This window comes from Ictidomys tridecemlineatus, chromosome 7 (assembly GCF_052094955.1).
Source record: "Ictidomys tridecemlineatus isolate mIctTri1 chromosome 7, mIctTri1.hap1, whole genome shotgun sequence".
In the NCBI taxonomy this organism is placed as follows: Eukaryota; Metazoa; Chordata; class Mammalia; order Rodentia; family Sciuridae; genus Ictidomys; species Ictidomys tridecemlineatus.
Window position 1 is genome coordinate 26,616,041 of NC_135483.1, and position 20,960 is coordinate 26,637,000.

Below are 20,960 nucleotides of genomic sequence, written 5' to 3' on the forward strand. Positions count from 1 at the left end.
TTAAAGAGAAGAAAAATCTATTTTCTTATATTTTGTTAACCATATTGATCCTTTCTGAGGATCCACGTTTTTCTGAATGGTTAGTATTATTTTTTTCTTATTCTGTTCTTGCTTTAAGGCATTTTGGTTTATCATACTTGAGGTGTACAGAGCTTTCTAAGTGCAAAGTTTTATGTCATTTGCAACATTTGAAAGGTTTGACCATTATTTCTGTATTTTCTAAAACTTCCCATTTTTTTCCTGTATTTCTAGGAATCTGATGAAATAAATATTAAATATCATTTCATAGTTGTGCTGGAACTAGACGAACATTTTAGCTTTTGAAATCTATTTTCTTTTTGTTTATATGGGTAATTTATATTATCATAAAATTTATTGATTTTTTTCTCTTTTTCACTTTATTATTGAGTTAATTTCTTCAATTGTTATTTAATTTGGTTACTGAAATTTTCAGCTTTAAATTTTCTTTTTTATTCTTTTTTCTATTTCTTTAGATCATTGCTGAAACTTCCATGTATTAGTTGACACTTTCTGTTTTTTCTACTTTTTATAAGTGAACCCATAAATGCTCATTAAAACATTTTTTTTATAAAGTCTGTATTAGAATGCTTCTTAGACAATCCCTGTTCTCAAGTTGGAAGTTGACACCTATCATTTTTGACACTGAGTGTAAACTTCATGAGTTTTGATGTAACTGGTGACTTTTTAAATTAAAATTTAGCTGTTTTGGATCTTATTTTTATTGGACTTTGAATTTTATTTAAATTGTCTGTTTCAAATGACTTCCTTTGACAATGCTCAGCAAAATTGAAATTGTTGGGTATAACTTCATTTCTTCCAAGTGGGAGTAGAAGTTCAGGTTCCCCTATAACTCTAATCCCTGAGAGGAAGAATTTTTTTATTTTTATTTATTTTTATTAACATTAGGTCTCCATTGATCCACTGATGCCTCTGGAAGAATAGGGATGCTTCATTACTGCTTCCCCAGGAGCTTCCATTGACACTGTGCGGAAGGGGTGCCTCAGTACCCCTGGACATAGTAAAGAATCTGACGCTCCATTAGCTCTACTTTGATACCTCCCCAGTGGGAGAGAGAAGGGATTACCTTATCACTATCAAAAGAAGTGGAAGTCCATGAAGGGATGAAATGCAGGCTTCCCCAGTAAATGTCCTACATAGTGACACCATTGAGGTATTCAGATACCTCATCACTGTCTCTCTTTTTTTTTCTTTTAGTTTTAGTAAGATTTTATTATCTTTCTTTTCAAATTATGTTTTAAATTTATATATGACATTGGAATGCATTACAATTCTTATTACACATATAGAGCACAATTTTCCATATCTCTGGTTGTATACAAAGTATATTCATACCCAGCCCCTCGCTGAGAGTAGGGCCCTTGTTTTTTATGGCATCTTTGACAAAAACAGAGTAGATGTTTTAACAATCATTGTTATAATTATTGAGTGGCTCTTGTAATAATAGTTTTTATTTATTGCCTTGCTATGTAAACTTTTTCTAAGTTATATCACTGCAGAGAATAGGCTTTGTCTGTACCTGGAAGGTTTTACTCTTTGCAGGCTTCTAGGATATATTAAATGCAAACAAAACTGAGGGGTCTCACCTATGAATCATTTATCCTTTACTGGAATCCCAAGGGGCACCTCTTTTTTTTATCCCTCCCCAGATTTCAGGATCTTCTGTATGTGTTCTCTATAGAATGTCCAGGAATTTTCTTTTACTTAGAGAAGTAGTGAAAACACGTCTGCTACACTTTGCCAGAAGCAATGATTGATTTCTAAAGCAATTTGGAATATTTGTTCTCTGATCTTTTATGTGATGGTCAATCAGGCAGTCATAAAAGAATAAATAGGGGAGTCTCAGAAAAACAAGGTTTTGATTTTGTTCTTTTATTGTGTGGTCATGGGGACTGAATCCAGGGGAGCTCTCTCACTGAATCACTGCAATCCCCTTTTCAGGTTTAATTTTCAGAGGGTCATCCTAAGTTTCTGAGGGCAGCCTGAAACTTGTGATCCCCTACCTCAGCCTCTTGAGTATTTAAAAAGGTGCAAGGTTACCTGAGGTTATTTAAAAAGGTACAAGGTTGCTTTTTTTTTATACCCTTATCTAGAAAATCTCTTTGTAGTCTAATAAAACCTCTTTGTAGGTGGGATACAAGCATGCACCAGCACTTCTGGTGTAAAAACAATACTTGCAACAGTAAGAGCTCCTACAAATAGATGGCACCCTATGCCAGACAGGGCTACGTGAGAAATCACCAGTGTTGTTCAGGAGGCAGAAGGGGCAGGAATGTGGGAATAGATAAAGACATAGATTTCAGTGGTATTTCCATAGAAAACTCAGGGCAGGAGAGGTGAAAAGATGAAGATTGGCTAGTTTGGATAATCTCAATGGGCTCTAAACTATAGGAGTGGTCCCTAGTTTTCTGGACTTTGCCTTGAATGATTGTGACAGAAACATTGTCTTGGAATTTATAGATGAGAGAGAGAAGGTATGTCTCTGGAGTGGTCAGTTTACATATAACAATGACATGTTCTTAGTAGAACCCCTGCTGTCTCTCATAATTATCTAGCTCTGGAGGAACCCCCTCTCCCCAGCCAGAAAGATTTTAAGAAGCTGATAAAACTTAATATATAGAAAATAAAAACATAAACAAAATAATGTCTCTATTATTATATAATCAGTATTAATAATATTTTACATAATTATAAAATGGAAAAGGTCTGTTGTTTTAATATTTTGCAAAAGTCTCTCTGTCACAATACTGGTTATACTTCATGAGAAAGATCAATTTCACTTTTAATAAGACTGAGTATGTACAATTTTTTTATTTATTGACTTATTCATAGATAGATGCTTAGGTTGTTTCCATATCTTGGATATTGTAAACAATTCTTCAGTTAACATGGAAGTATAGCTACACATACAATATGCTGATTTCATTTTTCTTTGACGATGTACTCAGTAGAGACATTGCTGGGTCATACATGATAGTTCTCTCTTTAATTTTTTGAGGAAAACTCCTTTCTGTTTTCCAGACTGGTATACCAATTTATATTTCCATTAACAGGTTTATGTTAATTAACAGGTTATTTAAAAAGATACAAGGTTACCTTTTTTATACGCTTATCTAGAAAATCTCTTTGTAGCCTAATTTAATAAAACAAATTGATTTTCATATCAACTTCTGGATTAAATATGATCTTATATGTTGCTGATTGAGGAATGAAAAATAAAATTTGGGTTCACATAGATAGGTGCTATTCAAAAATAAGATATATTAGTCTCTGTTTAAATTGATTGCAATTATTTGATTTTAACACTACATAAAAATGACATGGAAATAAACATAAAAATGGATGGAAATTAAGACCATAATTTTGTCTGAAACAAGTCAAACTTAGAAAACTATCATGTATTTTCTCTCATCTGCAAAAGAAAGAAGGGGGAAAAAAGAAGAGAGACACCATGAACCTAGAAGGGAGACTATAGATTAGAGGAAGGGAATCAGGGTGCAAGAGGATGTGAAGTGTTGAGAAGCAGAATTGATCAAATTATATTTTTATGTATGTATGAATATGCTACAATGAAACCCAATATTCTTTATAATTACTTTCACTAATAAAAATAACAATTAAAAACTCAACTAATTGTATTTTCTTCAAGGATAGAGTTCAACTGAACTCTGAAATCATATCCACGCATGTTCATACTAAGTTACATTAAAAACCATTGATTCATTTTGCATTCTGAATAGATATTTTATAGATATGAGCATGGGTTTGTAGCATGATGAATTGGTCAGTTGGAAAATATTGAATTAATTGTATGGAAGATCTTCTTAATATTGGGACATCATGTGGCACAAGGTCACCATCATGTTTATTAATATCATCTCTCATAAGAAAAGGTTTGAAGAATTGAAAAGCTGTTCAGCTTGATGCTGAATGCATTTTCCAAAATTCTTATTTACTGTGAAACTTCATGTTTTTTCACTGGCACCAAAAACCTGCCCCTACTTGGCCTGACAGCCTCACTTCAAGCATTTTTGTGAATGTTATCTGCCAAATGCCCAAATCGGAATCAGTTGTTACTTTACATGGAAGTGGATTTCCAGTAAATTAATCAGTTAATTCAACTGGCATATCAAACCATCACGAAGTGTTTTATCTGTATGACAACCTTTTTACTTTATACAGAGTAGAACTTTTCTAGAGTTACCAATGTGACACAGATTATATTAAAAAATATGTGAACTTAAGGCTCAAGAATGTTAATTATTTTATTGTTTATCAAAATATTTTTAAAGGAAAATCTTTTTCCCAATGAATTGAGAACATTTTAAAATATAATCCTTATCAGTACACACCAGTAAATCATTGTTCTAAATCCTTCCAGTTGTGCCACTCATGCTTCTGCACTTGGAGTGTAAATACTGATATACTGAAAAAACAAAGGGATACCTTATTAGCATTACAATAAAAAGTATTATAGAGTAGTTTGGACCTCACAGACCACTCACTATAAGACTGAGAAGAGCCAAGGAATTAACTTTAAGAACATTTAAAAACAACTCATTCATATTGTTTCCTATCTCTTAAACTCAAGTCTGAGCTCAATTTTTCAATGACTATAGCCACCAAAATAAAGATATCACAAATGTCACCAAAGTCAAGTCTGCCCACACCCTCACAATCCCTGCAACCTCAACTTCTGTTACTAAAATAATAATTAAACATAACAAATATTATATACTACATTAAGCTCTCTATTATTTTACCCATTGTGAACATTGATTATAGGAGATTTACTTATCCAAATATCACAAAACCAATGAATAAAAAAATCAGCAACTTAACACTTTATAACTCTGATTTTTAAATTCCAACCTAACAAAACATCTGTTCAGAAAGAGTTTGTACTCCATGATGTAAAGAATATTAGGTTTCATGTTTTTAAAAAATGTCCAAATAGATAATTTTTTAAAAAGACTCAGTAGCTTAGGAGGCTGAGGCAGGAGGATTGCAAGTTCAAAGACAGCCTCATCAAAAGCCAAATGCTTAGCAACTCAGTGAGACCCTGTCTCTAAATAAAATGCAAAATAGGTTTTGGGATGTGGTTTAGTGATTGAGTTCCCCTGAGTTCAATCACTGGTATCAAAAAAAAAAAAAAAAAAAAAAAGAATAGGAAAAGAAAATTTTAAAAAAAAAGTCAGAACAATGTTGAGGATGACATGGATCATGAAATCAAAACTCAGCCCTGTGAAGTGCTTTTCAACCTTTCTTTTAGAGTTGAACAAATGGAGTCCTATGGAATGTTGAAGAAAGTTATTTAGTCAGAAACATTTCTCCTCAAATTTATAAAAGAAAGGTTGAAACATGATCAGTCATGTTGCTTTATCTTTAAATGTCTAAGAAAAACAACATGGTAGGCATTGACATATCCTCAGTTAAACTGAGTAATTTGACTATACATGTTGTCAAGGTTGTGATAACGGTTGTTGGCTGTTTATCATTTAGGGACTCATTTACTTTGTTTCACTTGTCAGTTAGTTGTCAGAGTCTGGAAATGTTTTTCATTCAGAATTTGTTGGTTGCTTAGCGATGTATTTTCAGTAAAATCTACTCAATTTCAAGTGAGGAAAGAATCTTTCTTTACATTTTGTATTATATTTTAGAAATTCTAGGTAGTAGTCTCATGAAATATGTTGTTATGCCAGTTTCAGTGTCCTCTCAATTTAGTCTTCTCTAGTCCTTAATTTCACTCTGCTTTTTCAGTATTTTTCAGCACCATACATGGTTGCTAGATGACCATACAGAATTTCAGCTATTTATGTTCACATAGCAGTGATTCGTTATAAGGCTGAAAATGTTCCTCTTTTGACCCATTGTCTTAAGAGTAATAAAAAACATACAAGAAGTCCACTAAGATACCCATTCTCAGTTTTCACTGCTTAGAATTGTTTCACAAGGCCTGGAAGAGTCAGTGTGAGGACAGGGACTTGTTCAGACTTTAACCAGGATTACAGGAGACAATGACTTGAGAGAGCATGTTATCAGTTCTCACAAGGATGATATAGATGCAGCACCATTTTAGATACATGGGAGAAAAGTCAGTTTATTGTACAAAGCAAATGCTTTAGGGCATTAGGGTTTAATTCTGTCCAAGAACCCCAGTAAAAAAAAAAAAAAAAAAAAAAACAGGTTGCATTGCATTAACCATAATTCTTTCCTTGAATCTAAGTCTGAGGATACAATGATCTACCCTGAAACATAAAACACCTAGAGTAATTTGAACTTAACAGAGTTTCTACTGGAAAAGAAAAAGGTAAAGATGGACTTTGGGTGGGAAATCAATTTTATTCCGCATTTGTTTTTGAAGAGTGATATACAATACATTATGTTCTGATGTGTCACCCAGATCGGCTTTTAGGACTGAAGGAATTATTTTGCCTGCTGTTGGAAATGCTGCCAGCAAACATCCCTCAACTGTCAGACCTCTCTGGGAATTATCTTAGCTAAAAAGATTTGTCTCATTCAATATCTCATCCTTTTTCTAGAAAGCTCGCATCTCCTGACTGTTTGGTGCAGACAAAGTCCTGACCTGGCTTTTTTAGCACTGAAGGGCTATTCAGGTTTCAGAGGGGATCAGATGAAGACTGTGCTGGACTCTGTCGTAGACCAACCCCTTTTCCCAATCCTGTTACCTTTGTTGCCCTTCCACAGGTCAGGATCCCAAAAGCAAAATCAAATTAACTCCTGCACACTTTGCATCTGTCTCTTAGAATTTGCTCCCAAATAAAAACTTGAATACCTTTTTCATCATTTTGGATCTAATCATCCAGATATACAAAAGTAATAGCAAAATATACATGGCAATAGCAAACAAGTTTGAGAAAGATGACATATATAGATATATAGATACACAAAATGAAGATAGATCACACTTAGCAATATGCCTGACAACAGCTATTGACAACACAAATATATGCACTAATTTAGCTTTTTTAAAAATTAATACTTTCATTTTACTTTTAAATAAATATCAGAGAACTTGTTCTCTGCTTATGATCATGAAATCAATATGCACCAAAGCTAGTAAAATCTGTGTAATGATAAACAATTAACCAATTGTGCCTACTGTCTTTTCCTGAGAGAAAATCATGACAATAAAAGCTTGACAAGAATAAATTTAACAAAAGTATTACATTACAAAATCTGTTTCATATGTGAACAACGTTTGACTTAAAATCAATTCTAAAATCAAAAATAAAAGAATTCAATTTTTCAATTTTCTGCAACTTAAAGATTTTCAAACTGTAGCTTTATTTTCAAAACTATATTTGGGTATACACCTGCAATTTCAATGGCTAGTGAGGATGAAACAGGAGGATCACAAATTCAAGGCCAGTATCAGCAACTTGTAAGGCTTGGGTAATTTAGTGAGACAGAAACTCAAAATATAAAAAAGACTAGATATAGCTCTGTGGTAAATTGCCCCTGGGTTAAATCGTTAAACCCCCAGTAACCCCATCACACACACCAAAACAACAACAACAACAACAACAACAACAAAACACCAATGTGGCATATATACACAATGGAATATTAATCAGCAATAAAAGAGAATAAAATCATGGTATTTGCAGGTAAATGGATGGAGTTAGAGAAGATAATGCTAAGTGAAGTTAGTCAATCCCAAAAACTAAATGCCAAATGTTTTCTTTGACATAAGGAGGTTGATTCATAGTGGCATAGGGAGCCTGAGCACAGGAGGAATAGAGGAACTCTAGATAGGGCAGAGGGTTGGAGAGGAATGGAGGGGGCATGGGGTAATTAATGATGGTGGAGTGGGTTGATCATTATTATCAAAAGTACCATCATGAAAACATGAATTGGTGTGAATATACTATGTATAAAACCAGAGATATGAAAAATTGTGCTCTATATGTGTAATAAGAATTTAATTCATTCCACTGTCATAAATAAATAAATATGTGTATACAAACATGCACACACACACACACATGAATGTGTATATATACACACACAAACACAGAGACAGATTTTTATAAGTTGTGACATCAACTTTATAACAAGTCAATTTCAATTTTCAGAGAAAAGAGAATAATGTTACATTTGGTTGGGAATATAAAATACTATGATCTTAGAATAAATGAAAACAGTAAATCCTTATCAAGAAATTATTGTCATTGTATCTAATTTCTTTGTCTTCATTTGACAGATAACATATAACATAATTTAATCATACATATAACTATCTGCACATGTATATTAAGGCTTCATTATTCTCCTATAGAGTAATGAGTTGAAATAAGGTAGTATAAATTAAAAAAAAGGAAGGACTAATTTTAAAATTATCCTTTGCTGAATTTTCTGTAAGAATAAAGTTTCAAATAAAATAATGAATAAACACACGATGATCATTTTAACTCAAGTGGGAGTGTAACATTTAAGTTTTAATTAGTAAGAGGTAGGCAGTTACTATATTCAATTTTCCAATTCTATGGAATATTTTTAAATGAAGAAATGATAATTTTTTGATGTAGAATTAAGTTTACAAGAAAGGCAGCCTCTGAACTGACTTACTGAATTATATGGAAAATATAGTATTACATTAGTGGGTTCAAAAGGTTTTGGTACAAGGCATAAAACGTACAGGCCAACCATCCACAGCTTCTAATACAATCTTGTTATCTTTGTTGAATAGCTCAATATATTTGATCTCTGGTAATTTTCTAGTAGAAACAATCTATTCATATGATTTAACTGATTCTCTTTTATTGAACATCCTACATCTACTGCTTGATTCTTTATATATCTGAGTTTGGAGAATGCATAATATTAGAATATAGATAGATAGATAGATAGACAGACAGACAGACAGTAAAACAGGATTCCCTGTCTCTGATATTACAAACTTCAGAATACAGAGCTTTGTGACTCTTCCTTTTGTATTCTAAATCTAGTCTGGGTTATTATAGTAGAATCATACATGTTTACTAACTTTTTCACTCTGACAGCTGGGTTTATCCAGTTTGATATTACAAATCTCTAAATTAACTTTATGTAGTATCTTGTTAACTAGCAGGCATTAGAGTTGATCACAAAAAAATTACTTTGAAACATTAGTGAAACCAGAAAACATTTTGTAAACAGTAAAAGTACTGTATGTGTGAAGAAGTCATGTTTGTACTTTTCAGAATATTTTGAGTGGGGCATATATGTTTCTACTGAATCATTCCTCTATAGTTTTTTTTCAACTTATTATTTACATTTTCTTTAAAGATTTTTATATGTACATTTTTTACTCTCATTCTTCATATATCAAAACTCAAGTGCTAATATCAATATTATAAAGACCAAATACAACAACCACAGAGCCAACGCCATACTGAACAGAGAAAAATTGAAAGCATTTTTTTAAAAAATCAGGAACAATATAAGGATGCCCTCTCTCACCACTCCTATTCAATATAGTCCCTGAAATTCTAGCTAGAGCAGTAAAGCAAGAAAAGGAAATTAAAGTGTTACAAGTAGGAAAATTCTACTATTTCCCATATGACATTCTCTATTAGGAGTTATAAAACATCATTTCTATGCAGAGAAATTATAGTATACATGCCAAAATAGTACAATAAAATAATATAATTATTCATATGTTTATATATGTTCATGCATTTTTATATGCATCAATCACCTCTTTAATCACTTACTTTAACCAAATATGGTTAATTAAAAAACCTAGGGTCTGGAATTGTGGCTCAGTGGTAGAGCGCTCGCCTAGCACATGTGAGGCATTGGGTTCAGTCCTTAGCAGCACATAAAATAAATTAATAAAATAAAGTTATTATGTCCACCTATAGCTAAAAAGTATTTAAAAGAAACCCCCCCAAACTTTGAATAATCCTAGAAATTGTAATGAAGCAATGATATAAGAAACTAGAAAAATAATCACAAAGACCATAGTTCTAATTATCTTTTTAAAGATATTGGTTTCCTAGGAAATATCAGCAAAAGAAAATGTAATTAATATGTCTTGTCAACTGTATTGGAGTTGAAAAATAAAGTGTAAAGTGTGTAACTGTTTTAATGATCACATTTCCCCCTAACATTGATTAAAGTTATTGAAATTTCCAGTAGTTCACCAAGTCTCTATAAAGTATAATATTTGACTTTGCAATTAGTGTGTATATTAAGATCTTCAAAATAATATAAATAATTCTTCATATTTTATAACTTTGAATTCAGGAATTCCCCTATGAAATAAAAAATACATTTTTAAAACACTTTAAATATTATTGTTCAAAACTCTATATAGTTTCCAAAAAATGTCAGGGAATTTAAATCAGACTTAAAATTATATTGTGTATTTCATAGATCTTTTTCTTAAACATTCTTAGTATTATGGATAATTTGGTAGTGAAATACCAAGTATTTTTTTACATGTGAAATAGTAAACCACTTAAAAAATGGATTCAATTCTTTGCTGCTTTTTATTTCCCCTATTCTAAAGGAGCTAGATCATGTTGACACATGCATTTGTACATGCATTGTGTTTTATGTGTTTATGAAATAAACCAAACATTGTAAAGCCTTGTTAAAATGTCTGAAAGGCTGTGATTGTACTTGCAACCCTACTTTGCCTGTTTCTCCTCTAGTTCACGTAGAATACCTATGCCCTACAAACACTGACACAGGTTTACTTGGAAGTTCTCCTGAAGCTTTGTCAGGCATCATCAGCATTACTACAATGTTCCTTCTTCTCACATTGTCTATCATATCCCCTTAGAATATCCTATCCTAGAAAAACAACCAGTGTTTTTCTGCTTGATATTGTTGTTGTGTCTGCCTGTTTTAACAAGCTCTATTAGAAGCCATCTTTGCCTGCATTTGTAGAAATATACTAATGCATATGTAAGGAGAAAATGACAGAATTTTCTTTGAGGAGGCAGGGATTCTTCTCACCCTCTCTTCCTTACTGTGTCTTCTTTAAAATGCAACAGGTCTAATAATGTCCTGTCCTTTTGACTTTACAATGCAAAATTGCAGGCCGATTGAGGCTTGGAACTATACAACATGTATCTTCATTCAGGTTTTCTCAGGGTATAAAGAGATTAGTCCCAAGATGTATCCATTTGTCTCCCAAGAAGAAAACAGAAGTTTTAATTGTTTTTTCTTTATATATTTCTGCGAAATTCTTTCTAGACCTTATAGTCGTTTTTATCTAATCCTAAATGAATTCTCAAATATTAAATTGTGTCTTCTCTGTCTATTATATAAGTTCAGAGGGATTTTTGTTGGCAATATTGTATTACACCCTCCATGGGTTTAACCTAAAGGAACGAGACTATCTAATAATCTTTCTCATAGTCAATATCGCCATGAAAATAAATCCCTTTCCTAAGTTCAAACTTATCCAGTTCTGCACTTTTCTATCTCCCCCTACCATATTAATTAATGAGTAAAATATAGTCTGTAATTACAAGTTTGAACCTAAAGTGCTAGGAGTTTGGTATATTGTTAAATGAAATTTGACTTACTTGGAACAAGATACATGATAGACATACATCTTTAGTTAATTTAATTATATTTCTTAAGAACAGAACTTGCAGGAATTTTTGTTTTGTTTTATTTTGTTTTGTTGTTAGACACCTTATATCAAGTTACCCAAACAATCATCTCTTGGAACACATGATTAACTAGCAGAGACAGACACATATGCTATATTGTTTTGCTGATACATACATGTTTGGTAAAAATATGATATTTGCTCATCTCATAGAAATTTATAAATATTCTGGGGGATAGAGAATACTTCTGCTTTAAAGAATTTTTATTATGTTAATATAATGTTTTCCCACTAAGTTTTGCTCCTTCAACTTCTCACTGATAACTCTAGTCCATTATGCCCTGGAAAATAAGCTACATCTTTTGATGTTCTAAAGCATTCTCAGATTACTTAAATGGCAGATTAATATCTTTGCGCTTGGATTTCTCACTGCCCACACATAGATCTCACCATTTTTCTATCCTAAGAATAAAGGGTTAATGATGGTACAGTTCTGGGCTCCATCATCCATGAGCAGTAAGTTAAACAAATTTCCATTTTTAAGCTTCAGCAATTTCATCTGGAAAAACAGAAAGATTAGTAGTACCTAGTACACACGGTTGTAGGCAAGCTCTTTTATACAACAAAGATGGGTTACGTGGTTCATACTCAGGAATAAGTCTTAATTTATAGTAATTATCATCACAGTTTTTCTTTTTAAGAAAAGATTATTTTATTTATTTTTCTTTTTTTATTTGTTTTAGTTAGTTGTACATGACAGCAGAATGCATTTTAATTCATCATATACAAATGGAGTACACCATTTCAATTCTCTGGTTGTACATGGTATAGAGAAGTCAGTATGCACAAGAAGTCCCAAATTCATAAGTATAATACAAGGATTATTGCACTTATTTTGACCTATCAGTTTCAAAACTTAATATTTTTGTTTATTTATTATTCTTACTGGTGCATTGTAATGATATGTAATAGTGGGATTAATGATTCCTTATTCTTACATGCACATAACACAATTTGTTCAGTCTCCTTCTCTGTGTTTTCACAAGACAACCACGTTCAAATTGAATCATCTTGTAGTCATTTGGTTGCCTTCTTTCTAAAGAATCATTTGATTCTTTAGAAAGAATTTAGTTCCACTTATTATCATCAACCTGATGCTCCTCGTGCATTTGCAGCTTACTGTAACGCTGCTTATTTCTTCTCCTAAAAGTACTGATGCATATACCTGACTAAGGCACTTTCTGACAGATAGTTTGCATATGAAAATTCCCATGTGAAAAAATGTGTATATTTACTCTCAGACCTGTCACATATCCATAATAAATGATCCTGAAACAATCAACCAATTTTTCATGTAAAAATAATATGAGGGAACCATGAAAAATGTGAATCAAATATATACATGTAAATTTGCAAGAGAAGAGCCACAATACTCTGTATTCTGACATTTATCTAAATCCCATATAAATTTCAAGTCTTCAAATAAACCATCTTATTTGTTTCAAGTTAGAGAAGAGAATACATATTATAACTTATTTTGGAAGAGTTTACGACTTTTCATTTTCCAAGATATATGTGAAATATCAAACACTACTTTTAAGAATAGAATAATTTGTAGTCCCATGAAACCTTGACACTAATATAAATCTTTTTAGACTCTGGAAATTAGACACAAAGTCATCTCAAAATCCTGAAAAATCTGGGATTACAAAATATGCCAATCTGTTTGGAGATTAAAAAGTTCCTAGCAAAAGGAATTAATGGAAATGAAAAACATTAGAAAAACATATCTATAAGAAATAAAAAGAAAAAGTATATATTAAAATACAGATAGCTACATTTATTAATATAACAGTCAAAATAATAAAAGAATAAACAGGCATGTGAGGATTATTTTTTATTCGAAAGAGAGGAGAAATGGAGAAATGAAAGGTGAAGATGTAGCAATTTAAGAGAATCATACATAAAAAGGTAAAAAGAAATAAACTAGACTAATATTGATAGAAAGTTTACATTAAACATAGAAAGAAAAGTGAAGTGGCCAAAGATAATAATATAGGTTCACAGCATCCTTCAAGAAGGGAAATTTTATTCTTTTTATATTTGCTACCAGGAAAGTCAACTAAATAAAACTCTTTTAAATTTTGAAGAAAGACAAAATAAAATGCATTGTTATATAGAAGTAAAAAAAAGATTTGTTAGGTAAATATCATGGATTAATGCAGTATATCCACAAAAGGAGGGGAAAGACACAACAAAAAAAATATTCCTACTAATAGCATTTATATTTAAATATAATTTGAAGAATATTATTGTATACCATACTGATTATCCAAATGAGAAAAATTCAGAGTAATTAAGTAATTTCTTCAAATCTTTTTCTCAAATAGTGAAGGATCAGAAGCTATTGTAATAGTATCATAGTTAATTAAACTTAAAAAGAATTTTCCCTATGTAAAGATCCTATTTTGAATGATATCATAATGTCAGAAGTCAATCATTTGATATATCACTCAAGATGTATCTATCACTACAAATTTTCAGTCATAAATTATTATTAATCAAATTATAATGTGTTACATGAGTAATCCATCTTTAAAGTATATCATAATTTCATGTTTCATTCCCATAAAGTTAGGAGACTTGTTTTTAAGATGTTTGAAAAAGCTATTGACAATTTTTTTTTCTTGGAGGTTTTTGAGTTCACCTCTGGAAAGTAATGACCATTTGGAACTCTTAGGTGATTAGAAGTGACCAGAAATTAATATATTTTGAGTAAGTATATATCTGTAAAATAAAGATTATTGCTAACTAAAATTGATCTTAATTCATTTTCCTGACAGGAAATTATACTCTTTTATCTTACTAAATAGCTTTGTGAAATTCTTTTTCTGTGTTTTTTTTTAGCTCTGTTAACTTTGAATTTGAGATTAAATTGCACATTTTCATAGTTTATACAGTGAGCTCTATGAGCATGATTTCAATCACTGTGTTATCATAGAAAACCAGTTGCTTTGTCTAGAAAAGATAAAGTTTCAGAGGAGTGAAACAGCAAAATGAAACCAGAAAAACACCTAGATCTGAAAGCTTTGACTTACTCATTTAAATAATTACTCTTTTCCAAACACTTAAACCTATTCACAATACAAAAGCTAAATCATTTAGATTTGCAATTTTTTATATTGGAAATTCAGTTGAATATGTCTGATACTGTACAATTTGCTTCCACTTTTCTGTTAGTTGATATATGTCCTAATATTTCCAAATTATTCTTAGCACCAATTATATTTTATCATTTATAATTTTAAAAATTAATTATCAATGCTTGAAAACACAAAAAAATATGTGTCGAATATAAAGCTTAAAATGTATGTAATTAGGTGTTTAATTTTTCTTAGCTCAGACACCAATATATATCCAGGCTTGGTGGCACACACTCGTAATCCCAGCAGCTTAGGTTACTATGACAGGAGAGTTGTGAGTTCAAAGTCAACCTCAGCAATGGGCAAGGTACTAAGCAACTCAGTAAGACCCTGTCTCTAAATAAAATACAAAATAGGACTGAGGATGTTGCTCAGTGATTGAGTGCCCCTGAGTTCAATCCCCAGTACCAAAAAAAAAAAAAAAAAAAAAAAGTAAGTTTGATTCTCAAGTGCTTTTACCTACTCTTGACTATTTCTCTGATCTTTCTTCATTTTTATCCCTTCATTAATTAAAATGCACATTACATTCTTGTGATGCTTGGGCATCCAGTGAAGAGTGTGTCAGAGGGGAAGACTGTACTAACATGAAGATATAAGAAGTGGCTGCTGATAAGTAACTAAAAAATGGGAAACTAGTTTACCATATGATGAGGCCTGAGTTTTAGGACAAGATAAAAATATACTCTAAGCTGCTGACTCACTATGTGATTCAGAAACACAGGAACAGTTGATTAGGTGCAATGTTTCTCATGTGATGAGTTCATAGGAACTCCTGAAAAAGTTGACATTCTATTATTCATATTTTGTCTACCATGGTATTAAGCATAATTCTTTGCATATTTGTTAATCTATTTATGACAAGGTATGTGTGTTTTCATTATTTTTTTAAAAAGCTATTTTGAGTCTTCTGTTGTGCTTGTTTATTAAGATAAAGTTTATAGTATTTTATGTATTTCCAAAATATATCATTAGAAATGTTATTGGAATTGTAAGAATTTCATGGGTTATTTTAGAATATAGTGAGTTTTCCATGTAAGAAAATGATCTTATTTTTGCAATACCCTTTTTCCTTTATTTCTTTCCTCTTTCTCTCCAAGCTTCCATGACACTTTTAGCCTTTTAGTCTTCCCATGAAAGTTATGCATTTAGAAGATTTCCCTTTAGTTACCCGTAATTATCTTTAAATCTGATGTGCTTTCTAAAATTATGCAAGTATTTTGAAATTTCTTTCCTTAATTCCAAGCTTCAGTTGGCATAGATTAAAAAATACAAAATGAGGAAAAGTTTACATTATTTGACAACTGATAATCATGCTTATATCCAGAAAACCAAAGAAAATTGACCAAAAGTACTACAAAATGTAATAGAACTTAGAAACTCTTTGCTATTCATTTAACATGCATAATATTTCACACACATATATAACGAATTTTATTTAGAGTAGTAATCATAAGAGAAAATAAAAGTACTTAATACGTTCATCAGTAAATTCAAAAACCAAATGAGTAAATGGCTGAAATTGAAGCTGAAGATGAAATTTTTGATAATTAGAAAAAATATTCCTTGGATCAAAGATATTAAAAACATATTTAAGGGCTGAGGTTGTAGCTCAGTTGTAGAGTGCCTGCCTAACATGTGTGAGGCACTGGGTTCGATCCTCAGCACCACATATAAATAAATAAAATAAAGGTATGTGTCCATCTACAATTAAAAAGCAATATTTAAAATGTATACATTCATTTTATCACCAATTTGATTACCTTGTAAAATGAGTATGTTACCATATCAAAATGATACTGACAATATTCAAATACAGTATATGTGTAAGAACAGCTTAGCCATTACATATTTTTATTGTAATGTAAAATTCTGTACTAAAGTTTGCATGCAGTTTCTTGCCTGAACTCCTCTGTAATTTCTTGTCTCTTGTAGGATAATATGTTGTTCCTGCACTCCAATATCAGCATATAAGTTAATTTGAGGTAGTGTTAAAATCATATGTATTGGGCTAGGGAAAGAGAGGGGAAAGGTTGATCAAAGGGTACCAAGGTATAGTTAGGAGTAGGAATTTCCAGTGTGCTATTGCAGTTGAGTGAGTATAGTTATCAATTAGGTACTAAATATTTTAAAAAGTTAGAAAAGGAATGATTTTGAATATTCTCATCATAAAGAAATACTACATATCTGGGGAGTGATAAAAATTCAACTGGATGTAAACATTACACAATGCATACATATATGAAAACATCTCATAGTAACTCATAAATGTATACAAGTTTTGTGCTTTTATGTATCAACAAATAAATAAAATTTGATAAAAATAAATAAATGAAATGTGAAAAAATCACATATGTATGTGCATGCCCTCAACATCCTCACACAATTATATATCTAAATGATTTCAAAGATGATTTCCTGTCCAGACTTCTTAAATAATATTTGCAACAATTTTTAAGTGATGAGCTTGAATCCATATGGTGATAAATTTTATTACATATTTTTTTTACCACTCACCAACTGTACTTCAATCGAACAGTGTTTTCTTTTTGACCTCTTTACGGAATTCTCGCATAAAAATAACATTCATAAATGTGCAGTGACAAATGTCAGATGTCATGATTGGGTATGAATATTCCTTATGTATAGAATTTTCAACTACCTAAGTGTGATTTTGAATATCAAAAATTTTAAAATATCTTTATGTATTTAACATACTAATTCGCAATTTCAAAACAGGAATAGTACACAGAAAGTCAAGTACTTTGTGATCTCAAGTGGTATGTAAGAAAGTTGAAAGTAGAATGGTGGTTAACAGAGGTTAGGGAGAGTAAGAGGAGGGATGAAGAAGATTGACCAGTGAGTACTAAATTTGAGTTATGTGTGTGCTATTACAGAATATTAATGTGCCAATAGATACTGCAATTGTACTATATAGTTTATAAAACTAGAAGGAATGATTTAGAATTTTTTTATTATAAAGAAAAATGAATATTTGAAGAGAGATTTATTTAACATAGTTTGAACATTATATACTGTATGTATGTATATATGAAAATATCACATAGTGCAACCCATAAAAATGTAGATTTTTATTGGTTTTTGTATGAATTAAATTTTTAAGTTAAAATTAAGAAAAAATGAACATATTTTAAAAAACAATAAAGAAAGAATACAAAGAACTACTTTTTACTTAAAATTATCTTATCACATGGATGCTTAGGAATACTAAATGTACCCTATATGATATCATAAATATTTATCAGTAAAAACATTAATTATAAGAAAAAAAAGAACAGCTGATTTGTGATTTGGAAAGTAGATAATTTCACATTTGAAATAATTAAATGATGAAAATATTAGCTAGGACATGTTCAGTGTAGAAAATATGTCTTGACAGCTGACTTTCCAAAAAGGGTAAACAATGGAATAAAAGAAATAAAAATATTGTCATTTTGGAGATACTGAGCAAAATGCATACATTATATTTATCAAAATTCATAAATACAAATCTCCAAAATTGGAATTTCTAGACCCAGAAGTTTTAACCAAATCAAATAATTGTCAACAGTTAAAGGAAAATTAATGCAATGATTACTGAGTATTTTCCAAAACAATATAAATAAAAGGAATATTGCCCAATTTATTCTCCAAGAGTGCTATGAATCTAATACCCAAACTATGCAAACCAGTTAGAGGAATTGTTTTTCTGAATTACAAAATGTATTATATATCTGCAAGAATAAATACTGTGCTACTGTCAAAACATATGCACAGAGATCAATGGAACTCTCTAGAAAGTTTAGAAAGAGATCTTTTTAGTTGGGTCCAACTAATTTTGGCAAAGACACAAAAACAATTAAATGAAAGAAAGTCAAATAGTCTTTGTAATATATGGTACTGAAGCAAGAAGATATAAAGTATTAAAATCAATTATTAAATCAATTTAAGCATAAAACTCACATTGAATGAAAAGAACCTAGGTTGAAACCTATCATGGACTTTAATATAAAGCATACAACTATAAAATTTTTAGAAAAAATATAGACAAACCATCCTTATATTTAACACAAAAATCAATAAAATGACAACCAATAAACTTCACCTAAATAATAAATTTTATTCTTTTAAAACTCCTGGTTAAGAAGATGAAAAGGCAAACTAAAACTGGGTAATACACTTGGTAACCATACACTTCAACAAAAGTCTTGTACCTGGATAAACAAATAATATATTAGAAAATGGGAAAAAGATATGAATATAATCTCACTGAAGAGGATATTAAGATGGTAAATAAGTATTAAAAAGATGTCTATCACATTAATTATTATTAGGAAAATGCAAAATAAAACCATAATGAAATGTCACTACATACACATCACAATGGCTAACATAAAATAAGAGTGATGACATCAAATACTGACAGCTATGTAGACAAACTGAGAAAGTCCTGAATTCCTGGTAGAAAGCAAAAGGGTACAGTGACAGTGGAATGAATCAAGACTTGAATTTCCTATGGATTTATATGAATACTCCACAGTGAATTCAACAAGACTGGGAATTAATTAGAATAAGTATACTCCATGTTTGTACCAATATGTTAAATTAGATTCTACTGTCATGTATAACTAAAAAGAACAAATAAAAATAAAAAAAGCAAAAGAGTACAGTGATCTTTGAAAAATGACCTGTTGTTTTCTTACAAAACTAAGTTATGACCCAGCCCAACGACATTTTTAGGTATTTATGCTGGAGAAAATGGAAACCTTTGTTCATTCAAAATCTGCACAAAAATATTCAAGCATCTTTATTCACTACAGTCAAATATATGAACCAACCCATTAATCTTCCAGGGAATGAATGATTAAATGTATTATTGTGCATATGTTCCATCAATCAAGAAAAGAAAAAAAATATTATTGATACATGAAATGACTTGAATGAATCTAAATAGATTTTACCTAGTGAAACATTCCAATATTAAAGCTTATATTACCACTGAGTCTATTTTTATAACTCTTTCTAAATTTAAAAATTGTAGAATATAGAACAGCTGGTAAATGCCAGAATTTGGGAATGGAGAGAGGTTGCTGAGAACTTGAAAGGGTAATATGAGACATCTTTCTCTTGAAAATATCCTTAATCTTAATTGAGATGGTGGCTAATGATTATACATTTGTGATTACATTTTATAGAACTAAATGTGTACATATAAAAGTAATACATTTAAAAATGGTGAAATACAAGTTGATTTAGTCAATTATATCAAACTAAGTATGCTTATTTTGAGATTGTATGGTAATTACACAAGAAATTTTCATGGTAAAAACTGGAAAGTGTATTGTATATGGAATTTCTTTATATTATTTCTGAGAACTTCATGTCAATTTAAAATTATCTCAAAATAAAACATTAAAGGAATTACCAATGCAATTCAGTGTTAATAGCTCTTGCCTAGCATGTGAAAAGCTTTGGTTTGATTCTTGACACCAAAATAAATATTAAATAAATAAAATTTTAAGAAAAAGGACCTCCTAGGAATAATGAGTGAACCCAAAGAAAATATTGGGGTCCCTAATACCATTCTAGGGCAGGCAGGGAAAGAAAATATTGGATTCATCTAGAGCATCTTTTGCCAGAAAATAAAAACAGGCATGTAAGGCAAATAGGAAACAAACTGAAAGTCTTAATTTGCTGGTCAATGTGAGCTACATATATAATTATAGTTATAACTGTATATATAATACATGAACTAGTGGTATATATTATGTAAAATATATTATAAATTTGCATTAATATTATTTATTTGTAATTTACATACAGAATAACTATATGAGACATTATTACAAAGTAAATAATCTATAATGCTATAAAGGAATGTTTGAATAAATAAATACATGTATAAGAGAAAAAAAGTCTTTGTTATAAAATAAATCAAGGTATTTTATATGGCTACTAAGTTTTTCAGAAAGAGAAATTTAACACCAACAAGGCTCTATCTCCCACCAATGGAAGAGAATGCCTTTATTTGCTTCCCACAATACGGAAGGAAGAAAAATGCAATTTTATATTGGAGAGACATGCAAAAAAAATCTACATTTCCTAAATGATGAAGGTTAACATCACCAATGCTAAGTCATCAAATG